We start from the raw sequence: 12,987 nt of genomic DNA on the forward strand, positions 1-12,987 counted from the left end.
GCAAAAATACCTTCGTTGGGCAGATAAAATTTCTTACATGGATGCCATGTAAGAAACAACATAATGGAGTGTGCTTGAGTGCCCGGCTGTTTGACACACACAGTAATTACTGCAGAAATGTCACAGCCTGGGAGAGCACTTGAGCAGCTCTTGGAGGGCGAGTGATAATTGAACTTCAAATGAAAGGAAAGATCTTCTGATGCCTCCTGCTGCCCCTGCAGGTTCACAGGCTAAGCAAAGAGACTGTGTTCTTATAGCTACGCTGAGGGATCTGTCTGCCAAAGACCAAAAGGGAGTTCCTTTCCTTGCTCATAACCCAGATAAATGAATGCATTTCATGGATCAACTATGGAGGTAGTTTGAATAGATGTCCCCCCAATATATTCAGTGGTTTATTAGTTTCTAGTTTGGATCTGCAGCCACTTGGCTGGAAGTGACGTCACTGGGTGGATCTTAAGGTGTGGTGGTGGGTTTGATATTTCAATCTAAAGATTTGCAAAGTGTGCCTAGCTGGAGTTCCTGAAGTGTGCTGTGCTGTATAGGTTTTGGCTTGTGTTTCTCTCTCTCTCTCTGCTTGACCTGTGAAGGCAGGCCAGCTTTTTCTGACATTATGGAACTTCCCCTGGATCTGTAAACTTCAATAAATACCCCTTCCTCCATAACTGTGCTTGGTCTGGAAGTTCATTTCAGTGAACCTGAAGCTGTCTGCTATAACTAGGAAAAAATCAGCTAACCTGGAACCAACATCTATTGTTAGGATTTCATCAGCAAAGATAAATTTCTATTGTGGGATAAGTTTGGAATCAATAAAATAATTCCAATAATATTTAATCTCACAGAGATCTTTCTCCATGATCATTTTAAAATTCTAGGTTTTCTGTAGTAGGAGACACATCCAAGGAAGAAAAGCCTGTCCACCCACAAGCAGCAGGACATAACCTGTCCCAGCTTCCTATCCGGGTGTGGTTATTCCCAGCAAGGATGAGGGGATTGATGACCAATGTAAGTGGCCAGTCAGGCTCTGTTTTTCTGGATAGGTCCTGAGATGAGGTCTCATCTTCCCTACTCCTGTATACTAAAGATGCCAACATCCTTAGTATGTGGCCTCAGCTACTGAGGGCCATGCTACCTTATGGGATCACCTATGAAACTTTAGATCATAACCAACTCAATACAGACTGTGTGCAGCACAGGACAGCTCTGTTGAAAACAATCACCAAGTACACAGGTTATAGAAAAGGGAAAGTGCCATCTGGGAGGAATTCCCACATGTACCTGGTATGGTAAGAGTTCAGGATGAACATTGAAAATACCATCTTTATGGCTGGAGAGATGACTTAGTAGTTAAGGCACTTACTTTTGAAGTTTAAGGACCTGAGTTCAACTCCCCAGTACCCCCATAAGCCAGATGCACAGCTGGAACGTGTGTTTGGACTTCATCTGTAGTGGCTGAGGGTCCTGTAGTGCCCACTCTCTCTGTCTATCTTCCTCTCCTTCTCTTTCTCTCTTTCAAATAAATAAATAAATAAATAAACAATTAAAATATTTTTTTAAAAGAAATACCAGATCTAGGGGCTGGGTGAGATGGTTCAGTGGGTAAAATGCTTATTGAAAAGCATGAGAAATTGAGTTGTGATACTCTAAACCCATGTAAAATGCCAAGTGTCATAGTGTACCTATGCCCCTAGGGCTGGGAAAGTAGAGACAGGATTCCTAGGGAAAGCTGTCTAGCTAGTCTACCCGAATCACTGAGATCTAAGTTAAATAAGTGATCCTGTCTCAAAGAATAAACAGTGAAAGTGATTCATGAAGAGATCTGATGGCTACTTCCACACACAAAACATCAAGCATCCAAACACACAGTACCACACATAAAGTAGAACAACCAACCAACCAATAACAACTCCACACTAGAAAAAATATATGACACATGTTTAACTATTTGCAGTTCCATTAGCATCTGCTCCTGGAGTATCTAAGAGCTCTGCACACTCTTGATGATTTGGCAATTCTCCCTAAGCATGAGAACTGGTTCTGAGGTCCAGAGATAACCTCACTTTTATACATGACCCAATGAGTCACATCTCTAATATATGAAATGAATTAGTCCTACGTGTTAGTCCTATGAGTTAGGTGATGCCAAAATGCCCTGAGGGTACTCTGTGTATGAATACACAGCCATGACAGACATGCAGTTACCTGGCTACATGTGTCACTCACATACCTAACCCAGTTCTTATACATTCACCCTCAAGAAGACTCAAGTTGTGCCCTAAGGATCATGGGAGGAGGCTCTAAGTGCTCACAGAAGAGGATCCAGGCAAGGACTGTGTTGGGAAAAGATTCATATTGGACAAGAATGTAAGTGAATCCTTTATGACATATAGATGTTAGACCACCAGACAGAGCTGACTTGTAGAAGATGTGAGGAACTCGCCATCCAATGTGTGTGGCCAACATTACTGCCCTGTTGGGCCTGACAGAGGGCAGCATCTATAACTGCAGATTTGTTGGCTTCTCTTTGGCCCCAAGCTTTGTATGGTCACCAAGAGAGGAAGCAGAAGGTGGGCTTCTCATGGCTCCCCATGGCTACAGCTGAGTCTGTCCTTCCCATTGTCTGCTAGGGACATTGAGCTCTTCATGCCCTGCTTACAACCCAGTGCTAGCTCAAAGATCATAGCAGGGCAGAAATTGCTAAGGCAAGAACAAATGTAAGTGGCATCTGTGGCTACACATCATGCATAGACCAACCGCTGTGAAAGAGACAAAAGGCTCTAGGGTTAAGGAACAATGTGCCCCTAGCATGTGGCCCACGGCCTCCATGCAGTACATATCTTCTATGGTGTTTTAGGTTTAAATGCAGAATGTCCCCCACAGACTCAAGCACTTGGAATTAAGCCTCATACTTAATTCTCAACTGGTAAAACCTTTGGGAGGTGGGGTTTAGCGGAGGTCTGTCACTGGAGAAGGGATTTTGCAATCCAGGCCCACTTTGCCTGTGCTAGCTAATTCATTCTCTCTTCTACTATCTGGCTGCTGATACAAGAATATGAGCTAGCTTTCTGTTTATGCCATGTTTTCCCTGTCATGATGGAACTTTCATTAATTCTGTAAGCCAAAATAAACCCTTTTCTTCCATAAATTGCTTCTGGTTGTATGTTTTGTCCCAGCAATGAGAATGTGACTGCTATATTATATATTGTTTATATATATATGTGTGTGTGTATATATGTATATATATATATATATATAAATTTACTGGCAATGAGAATTAAAAATGAGAGATAGTGAATAAATCGAGAAAGGAAAATGAGGATTCTGTGAGGCATCTGCCAATCATAGTACCGGTTGGGCATGGAACTCAGCCATATATTCTGGATAGAATAAAAAGTGGTTCTGGATCCCAACAATTAAGCCATTCTGCTATAGACTCACAGTTCCCACTGACACCAAACATCCGTTGACTGCATATTTGTAAAAATGACCACAGCTCTCAAAGAAGTTGAATCAAAAAAAAAAAAAATAGAATTAATGGTCTCTTTCATGTCAAAACATGTTTTACATAAACTAATCTGACTTCCTTCCTTTTGTAAGAATCCCATTTTATATTGCATTATTAGAAACTCATTGTGATAACATTTTAAAAACAAAATTTTGTTTATAATTTTAAATATGCTCTAAATATACAAAATAAAATGCAACTTCTGCCTCACAAATACATAATGGGAACTTTCATGAATGTTTGTTATTATTTTCTCTCCTTAGAAATTTTGAGTGTGATGAAATTTGGAAATATCCCACTGAGAGTCTTATTAATCTCTGAATAGAAAGCAAAATGGCCTATTAAAAGGCAAGCTCATCATTCACTTTCTTCATAACAACATCAAAGCTTATATCCTTACCTCAATGCTGTGGCTTATAGAGGTTATGTAGACCACAGAGAACCCAGGTTTCAAGTAAATTCTTGCATGTTCTTTACATGGTTGATATGTGGATAGCACCCCAAAATTTCATGTGTCATGAGCTTGGTCTTCAGTGTGGCAATATTGATTGGTGTTGAGACCTTTAAGTGGGTGAAGCCTAGTACAAAGGCATTATTAATGTAATTGTCCTCAAAGAGATTAAGATAGTACTCATGGGACACAGTTAGTTCCTCCTACAGTGAACTAGTATAAATGATAAACTATAAGTCTTATAACACCCTGACTTTCTGTTTGTCCAAGTGATCTCTCACAAGTGCCCCTCCATAATGTCATCTGGAATGCTGTGGTATGGCTGGTAAAGCCAACATTTGAGTAAATATGCCCCTATTCCTTATAAGTTACCTGGCTGCAGTATTTTATTAGAGTATCAGAGAAAGTATTCAAGCTTTCCATGAGCAGTGCCTCACTCTTGAATTGAGTAGGTTGTGTCTGCAAGTTTTACATGGAATATTTGGAGTGACAGACTCTGGGCATATACTAAGCAGTTATGGCTTTCCAGCCATGTTCCATGGAGCCATACAATTCATAGACATAGGACATGGATGGCTAAGGAAGATGATGAGAACAGGTGCTAGACATACAAGGTGGTAACTGCATTTCTCCAGAAGCCAGATCCATGAGGATGTAAAATGCTTAGTGGGTACCAGGGATTCTGGCCTCATGCATTTTTTTCATCAAATTCTAGGGGAGACAGGATCTTCCAAATGGATACAAAGTCTACAGCAGAAAGACTAAAACACACAGAAAATTAATACTAAAAGTTCATCCAGTGCAGGATTTTCTCAGATATATTTAAAGTAAAAATAATAGCAAGTCGGGCTGGAGAGATGGCTTAGCAGTTAAGTGCTTGCCTGTGAAGCCTAAGGACCCCGGTTCGAGGCTCGATTCTCCAGGACCCATGTTAGCCAGATGCATAAGGGGGCGCACACATCTGGAGTTCCTTTGCAGTGGCTGGAGGCCCTGGCGTGCCCATCCTCTCTTTCTCTCTCTATCTGCCTCTTTCTCTGTCTGTCACTCTCAAATAAATAAATAAAAAGTAACAAAAATAAATAAAGGGAAAATAAACATATTCTTAAAATAAATAGCAATTAGCACCAACTTGTCAATGATGGTTTTGTGGCAAAAAAAAAATTAAAAAAATACATATGTAAGTTGCTTTGAGTGTGTACTTGAGCCAGGAACCAATCAAGGAGCACATGCTACTCACAAGTGCTTTTGGATTGGCTGAGCACATCTCAGTAAGGCTCAGGCCACTGTGGTTATCTAATATTGCACATCTATAATCTATTCACATAGTAAGTCAATGAAAGATGCTGTGCAGTATTGTCCTAGTTGGTATGGTTTTAAAACTGGTGATGGGGTCCTGAAATCTCATCCTCTTTGCCATTGGGCCGAATGTAAGGCCACATCCCTGTGTTCTAAGGTTCTCATTTTCTAAAACTAAGGAGTTAAGAAAAGATTTCCCCTGCTCTCATGTCAAGATTGGGGACATTAGAGGATTTTGTCATTAGATGAGGAGCATATCCCTCTATGCCTCCACACATACATGAATAATTCATCCAGCACTATGAATCCATCACCAAAAGTGTGTGTGTGTGTGTGTGTGTGTGTGTGTGTGTGTGTGTGTGAAAGAGAGAGAGAGAGAGAGAGAGCAAGAGAGGGATAGAGAAGTATAGTGAGAGAGAAGACAAAAGAAAACAGATAAATTCTTATCAACAAAGCTATTTAGCAAGAATCATTGGGTTGGAAGTGAAAACACAGCTTGATTGGAATATTTGCCTTTCTTGACTCAGCAAACAAAAAATAATGTGTATTCTAAACTCAAATTTCTCATCCATTCTACCAATTCAATGGCTCCATACTAATGATTCTTTAAAGTATCAAATAAGAATTTTTTTTTCCTGTACTGATTTTGAATGTTGACCATTAGTTGACATAGATGCGGATGGATGTCATGCATAACTTAACTTAAGACAACCTTGTTAACAAGCTTTTCTTTTTAAAAGCAAACCTTTACCCATAAATCTCAATTTAATTTATAGGATAAATCCAATCATATGAGTTCTACATGAAGCTTCAAATGTTTATTCAAGGAAAAGCATCTATAGTTGAAGACAGGATTTTTAATTTAGGTCTTTGTGTTAAAAATAAAATTATATCAGCATGATATCCATGATGTCTGTATAAGCTACATACTACACATTCTGCACACATAAATTTACATGGTTACATCTTAAATCTGAAGCATTATCATTGTTTTCTGACTTTTAAGTTTATCAATGGCACTAATCAAGTATACACATTGTAAATTAAAGATGTATCTCAGTTATTGATGCTCTAAGCATGACCAGGTCAGCTACATCTGAACCAGGAAGGGACCTTGAATAGACATCTGTTTATGAACTTTCTCAATTTCAATCGACTCCAATTAGAGACTCAGATGGAAAGTTAAGACTTTGAAAATAACTTTATAAATTTGTTTTCCTTCAGATATTTTTGATAAAATTTGAATCTTGCTTTTAAATGTGGAATTTTTGTTGTTTTATTTTTTATCAATGTATATTAATTGTACACAGGCATGGATATCATGTGGCATTTTCATACATACATAGAAAGTAGTTTGATCACATTCTACCTTTAACAATCTCTTTCATTAGCCCCTTAATTCCATTTCTCTTACCTAATAACCTTTTTAAATGTTCATATATTAAAAAAAAAACATTTTATTTATTTGCACACATGCAACAGAGAAAGAGAGAGAGAGAAAGAGAGAGCATACCAGGGTTTCTAGCCATTGCAAAGGAACTCCAGATGCGTGCATCACTTTTTGTATTTTGCCTTTACATGGGAACTGGGGAATCAAACCTGGGTCATTAAGGGGTACGCAAGCACCTTAGCCACTGAGATATCTCTCCATCTCTATTTACAATTTGCATATGCACATGGGAGACAAATTTTGTAAGATATATTTTTTCTGAATCTGACTTCATTTGTTTAATGTAATGATCCCTACTTCCATCCATTTACCTGCAAATGACACTATGCTGTTCTTGACAACTGAGTAATACTCCACTGTATACACACAACACATTATCTTCACATATTAATCCTTTTTAAAGGAACCTAGTTTGATTACATATCTTGGTTATTCTGAATAATGCTGTGATAAGTATGGGTGTGCAGACATTTCTGTTATACAACTTTGATTTTTCTAAATGAATATGAGTTCTGACATCAGGCCATTTCCTCTCTTTTTCCAAATCTGTTTCTCTGGCATATTGTACTTCCTCTGGTTTTTGTCAACTCTATGTCATCTCTACCAGCCAGTGCTCTTTTCCTCCAGCCTTGGAGAAAGACACAATTCTGATTTAGAGGAGTACTATGGGGCTGGAAGGGGGGTTTATCTGCCTAACTAAGACAAGTGACAAAAAAGATGCAGATATATAGGGTACTACAGGGAAAAATAGTTTTGTATGTTGAATACTGAACAATCAGAACATAGATTCCTGGGAGAGAAAAACAGCACACAACAAAATAAACACAAATTATGTGTATATAAGTTGTCCCTATAAAGTTTCTAGGAAGAGACAGAAAACAGGCAGGTCCCGTGCAGATTATGGAAATATCCACGATTCCATGAGATTTGGGAGAAACACAGAAGAGCTGAGAGAGCTCCATCAGTAGACAGACCAAAGGTTCCCTGAACCAGCACATGTGTGTATCCAAAGTGCTCTAGGCTGAGATGAGGCTGCAGAAAAAGGGGAGAAGGGTGCAGGGGCTGATTTTGAGCGCACACAGTGAGTGCCTCTGTAACCTTGGGCAGAGAGAGAAAAGCCTATAACGATGCCCATGTGCTAAAGTTCTCAGAATGAGAACACTTCACAGTCCAGTGCATTCTCACCTGAAAACTACCAAGCTTGAGTCAAAAACAATGAAACGGAATTGCAAAAGGACCCATTTGTTTGCTTGGTATGGTCAGACAAGTCAGCACAAGGAATGATGAGTTAAATATCTCAAGCACTTCAAAAAATACCTGCACCTCACCAGATAAATTTGTCATGCATTTGTCATGAACTGGGCATACAAAGAAACCTGAAGAACATTTCCACAAAGACAAGGAAAATCAAGACAAATCATATTCTTTGCCTTCTGATATCAGGCTATTTTACTTGTCAATACTCCCTCCACACCAACAGAATTATTTTGTTTGGTTTCTTAATACATTTACCCTTTTAGTACCTCATTTCCCCCCAAATAAAATTACTCTCAAGGTGCAGCTCAACCACTCCCTCATCTCATTGGTTGCCATGCAAATTATTTCCTCAGATACACTCCATGTTGAACATGCTTGCCTAGTGTGGGCATATACTGACAAGGATGGTTCCAGCAAGTTCAAGGCTTGAAATCCTACTCTGGGTGCTGAGGTACAGAGAATTTACCCATCTCTACGCTCTGAGGTGTGCAGAACCCACTCTTCTTTCCTGACTTTTCTCAAATGGCTGCCACCTCCCCTCCTCTATCTCACCCTGGTCAAAGTACACAAATTTAATAAACAGACAGCCGTTTCTATCCCAGTTTTGCTTCTGCTACTGAAAGACTGTGTGCCTTGGGGAGTTTCACTTTCCCTCACCATTTTTCATCTATCTATTGCACATCAAGTATAGAGGGATGTTTCCAGGGTTCAGGCACATGCATATGTGACTAGGGTGCAGCAGCTGCTGATAAAGCCAACTTCCATTTTATTTTACTTTATTTTTATTTTTACTTTTCTTCCACATGGTTTAAAAGTGATGAAAAAGAAATCAATGTCCATCAAGTCCTTTTAAGGTAATGATAGAAACCAATGTCTTTGTGGATTAAGTATTCCAAACAACCCTGCTTCAAATAAGATTGTATATACAAAGTACCCTTTAACCTTTAAAAACTTACTAAATTACCTTAATTTATAGTCAGTTGAATATCCTTTTGATAATTTTATTATTTCAAATAATCCACTCAGAAGTAGTAAAAAATATATATATTTAATTATTGAGATTTGTTGTGGTTTTGCTTTTGCTTTATTTAGTATTTAGTTTCTCCCTTGCCCACATTATCTTTAGGAAATTGTCATCATAATAGGCATTTAACTTATCCTCCAAAGGAAATTATCCTATTAATTTTGTTTATATTTCTTAAATATGCTTAATTCACAGATGGTTTTCATCATAGACTTAAATGAAGTGGGTAAAACCTTTGGATGTTGAATGTAATACACCAGATCCCTTCACAAGCTCTGCTACTTACAAGGGCAGTCATATAAATAAGCCTCATCATTGCATAGAGGTCTTTTCAATACAGTTGAAACAACCTTAAATAGTTACTATATTTTTACATAATTTTACTTTAAAACATATGGTATTTGAAGTATCTCAAACATAATAAGACCTAAATAGCCAATTTCATAGCATTCATAAATATAGATAAATAGATGGATAGATAGATGGATCAATCTCCAAAATCTTAAAGTGAACTTAAACTACCCCTAGCTTCCAAGAGATACACAGTGTATCAGGTAGATGAATACACATGGCAGAGTATTGTAACTGTCATAAAAGTTGTAAAAACATATTGTTCTAGGATTATAATAAGAGAAATCACATGCAAGGATGGATTCAGGGAAGGCTGTATCAAAATTCAGCATTTGCATTAAGGTCTGGAGAAATGAAGATTTCCTTATTTGCAAGCAGAGGGGGACAGAGAGGAGAGAGACAAAGAGAAAGAGAATTAATGCTATGGTCTCTAGCAGTGCAAACAAATTCCAGATGTGTGCACTCCTGTCTCTTTGTGCAGCATGTCTCTTAGGGTCAACTAAGACACCAACACCATAAACGTTTCCCCAGTCTGCATGGCATGCTCAGTGTGCTCACCTCCTTGCCAGGCATCCCATTTAGCCCAGCCCATATAAACTATGGGTCATGGAGCTTTCCTTAATATTATGACCTCTGTGACTACCAGCCACAGGAATTTTACCTAGTGCTTTCTGGGGTGTTCTGTTGGCTGTCACAATAGAAATTAGAAGACAAAGAGAAACAGGATTGAACTCAGATGCAAGAGATTCTAAGAACAATAAGTGAAAGCACAAGGTAGAGAAATGCAGAGAGAGATGGGAGAATTTCCTAGAACTTACTCTAGTTCCTCCCTCCTTCCTTCCTCTCACTGATATCCTGTCTTGACTTGCAGTAATGTAACAGGGTAATAGGGGTCCAGGAAAGTCCTTAAATCCCAAACTCTATGTTTATGTCTAATTTTAATCTTGAAATTGAATAAAATAAGACTGAGAGGGATAATTATTAAATTATTATATTTATTGAGAGAAGAACAGAACCAAGGAAAGGAGAATGAATATACCCACATGGCCTGAGAGCCCATATGGTATGCTTAGTAAAACCATGAGAAAGAGAATGAAGAAGGTTTAAAGAGCTCCTGCCATGTGGAGAAGGAGCCCCTGTGGAAAGGAAGGTCTAGAGGGCTCTCCCTGCACTCAGCCCAACAGGGCCTGGGCTGAGCTGAGTGGGAATGTAACAGCAGCTGGATGTTCATGAGTGGTCAGGCAGCTCAGAGAGTTTGCTTTCCTCTCATAAATGTAATTGTAACCTTATGGGCACTACCTTCCAGCTCAGGTGAACTGAGGGACATCTGATTAGTTTGTGCTAGGCACTGTCTCAGAAAGAGGAGAGCCAAGTTTTGGAGTCAGCTTCACCAACCACAATGTTGGGACTAGATTTAAAGCTTTATTATTATTTTTTTTATTTTATTTATTAGAGAGAGAGAAAGAGAGAGAATGGGCATGCCAGGGCCTCCTGCCAACGCAAACAAACTCCAGATGCGTGCACCCCCTTGTGCATCTGGCTTATGTGAGTCGAACCGAGATCCGTTGGCTTTGTAGGCAAACGCTTTAACCACTAAGCCATCTCTCTGGCCCAAGGTCTTTCTTTTAAATATATTTACTTTTTGGTTTCTTGAGGTAGGGTTTCACTCTAGCCCAAGCTGACCTGGAATCCACTATGTAGTCTCAGACTGGCATCAAACTCATAGTGATTCTACCTCAATGTCCCAAGTGTTGGGATTAAAGGTGTATATCACCACACCCAGCTTTATTTATTTTTTAATAGGATATAGCTAAAAATGGCAGAATAAATGACAACACTAGAGAAAAAAATCACTTATGTCATTCCTAATGAGTTAAAAGCTGGATTATAATATAAATGAAAGGCTGTTGGACACTTGAAAATAAATCAGGTCACTTCGTATTTGTCTTCTTGTGGAACCTCAGTTGGAACGCATCTCTACATCTGCCAGTATACAGGAAACGTCGGTGGCAGTGGGGCATAATGGGACTATGAGGACCTAAGTGAATGATTCTAGAACACGAAAAATTCTAGGACAAATGACTTGGTTTTTTTCCAACAAGTGGTCAAATAATAATAATAATTATAATAATAATAATAATAATGGGGAATTGTTAGGTATTGTTAAATTGATATGAACAATATGTAATGTAGTAACATAGTTTTGATTCAAACTCACACTAATCAGCAGACATTTTGTGGTACTGAAGAAATCACTGCATCACTTATCATCACATGATATTCGATAATAACTAGAATTACTGTTAATTGCTGACTGAAAGTGGTACTGGTGTCACATACCTAAATGCCTTACAGTCTTCTTGAGGGATTTGCTCAATTCCTTAATATTTACATTGAGAACACAGTGAGCTCATAGTTTTTTTCACACTTCCACACAATCTTCACTCATATTTCAAATAGCTGAGCTGGTAACAATTCTGTCTCACAGGGGTTGGATCCACATTCAGTCATTCCTCATGCTGGCCACCAGGAACATTATTATGATGATTTTGAAGAAATGGCTGTGTTGCTATCTGCGATGGTTGCTAAATAAATGAGATTTCTATGCAACACATACTGATACTACATGCACTCATTCACTCGGCCGTTGTTCTGATACTCCACGATACAGAGGATCAGCTGGTCATTCTCCTCCAGGAGCCACTGGACAATGTCCTGATTGATCTTCGCTGTGCCTCACAGCCAGGAAGGCGTGAAGATGGCCGACATAGTGAAGATCCACGCTGCACCCGCCCCAGGAGCCACAGCCCAGCATGTTACTAATCTAGATTTAAATCTTAAGAGAGATTTCCCTCCCCGGAGGGGCCTATGCTAATTATGGAAAAACAGGCCTACTGAACTAGGCAAGAGAAAATAAATTATATCATCCTTTGATCTCTAGCAAGTGAAGACTGCAAGCATAGGCCCGATGGCATTCCTATTTCTTACTTTCAGGAGCCCAGTCACTCTAACTGCCTAAAAGAGCTACCTGACTCCCTTTCCTTAAGGGGTCAGTAGCTACACATAACTTTTGTCCTGAGAGTTGGGTTGGAGGCAGCTGCCAGCAAGAAATTGCTTAATTTGAGTCTTAATGCAAGAAAGTAATCAAACTTTGTTGGAAACTGGTGTTTCAGCAGCTGGCATGAAGACCATCAGGCAGGCATATGATGCAGTCTCCCACCTTCAGAGCATCACTGTAGCTGGACAATAATGGGGGCAGCCACTCCCTTGACAGCTACTTCTAGTCCTGCCTCATTGTCTGGAGACTCAGCTTGGATTTGACACTCATGAATTTTCCAAAAGCATCTCCTGAAACAGAAACTACCTTGACAAGCAGATACGCACATAAAGTAAAGGTGAGGTCCAGTTCCATTGTTTTTCTTTCTTTTTGACAAAATAGGAAGAAGACAGAGATAATGCACCCAATTAAAAGTCTTGATCAATCTTTGTTCAAATACTGGATTAAAAAAAAAAAAAAAAAAGAATGTCCGCACTAAGGATGATCAAAGACAATAGTGGAAGGCTTTGAAACATTTAAATTGCAAATTTACAGTGTAAAGGGACAGGAAGCAGTGAAGGACTACACCTGAAGCCATGTCAGTTTTGAAATAGAAAGA

At 39.0% G+C, this 12,987-nt stretch overlaps 1 protein-coding gene and 1 pseudogene across 4 annotated transcripts in view; both read right to left on the reverse strand.

Moving 5' to 3' along the window:
- Csmd1 (CUB and Sushi multiple domains 1) overlaps positions 1-12,987 on the reverse strand; it is a 1,843,561-nt gene that overhangs the window by 1,136,349 nt on the left and 694,225 nt on the right. The window lies entirely within an intron of this gene.
- LOC105944368 lies at positions 11,870-12,100 on the reverse strand (annotated as a pseudogene).

This window comes from Jaculus jaculus, chromosome 12 (genome assembly GCF_020740685.1).
Source record: "Jaculus jaculus isolate mJacJac1 chromosome 12, mJacJac1.mat.Y.cur, whole genome shotgun sequence".
In the NCBI taxonomy this organism is placed as follows: Eukaryota; Metazoa; Chordata; class Mammalia; order Rodentia; family Dipodidae; genus Jaculus; species Jaculus jaculus.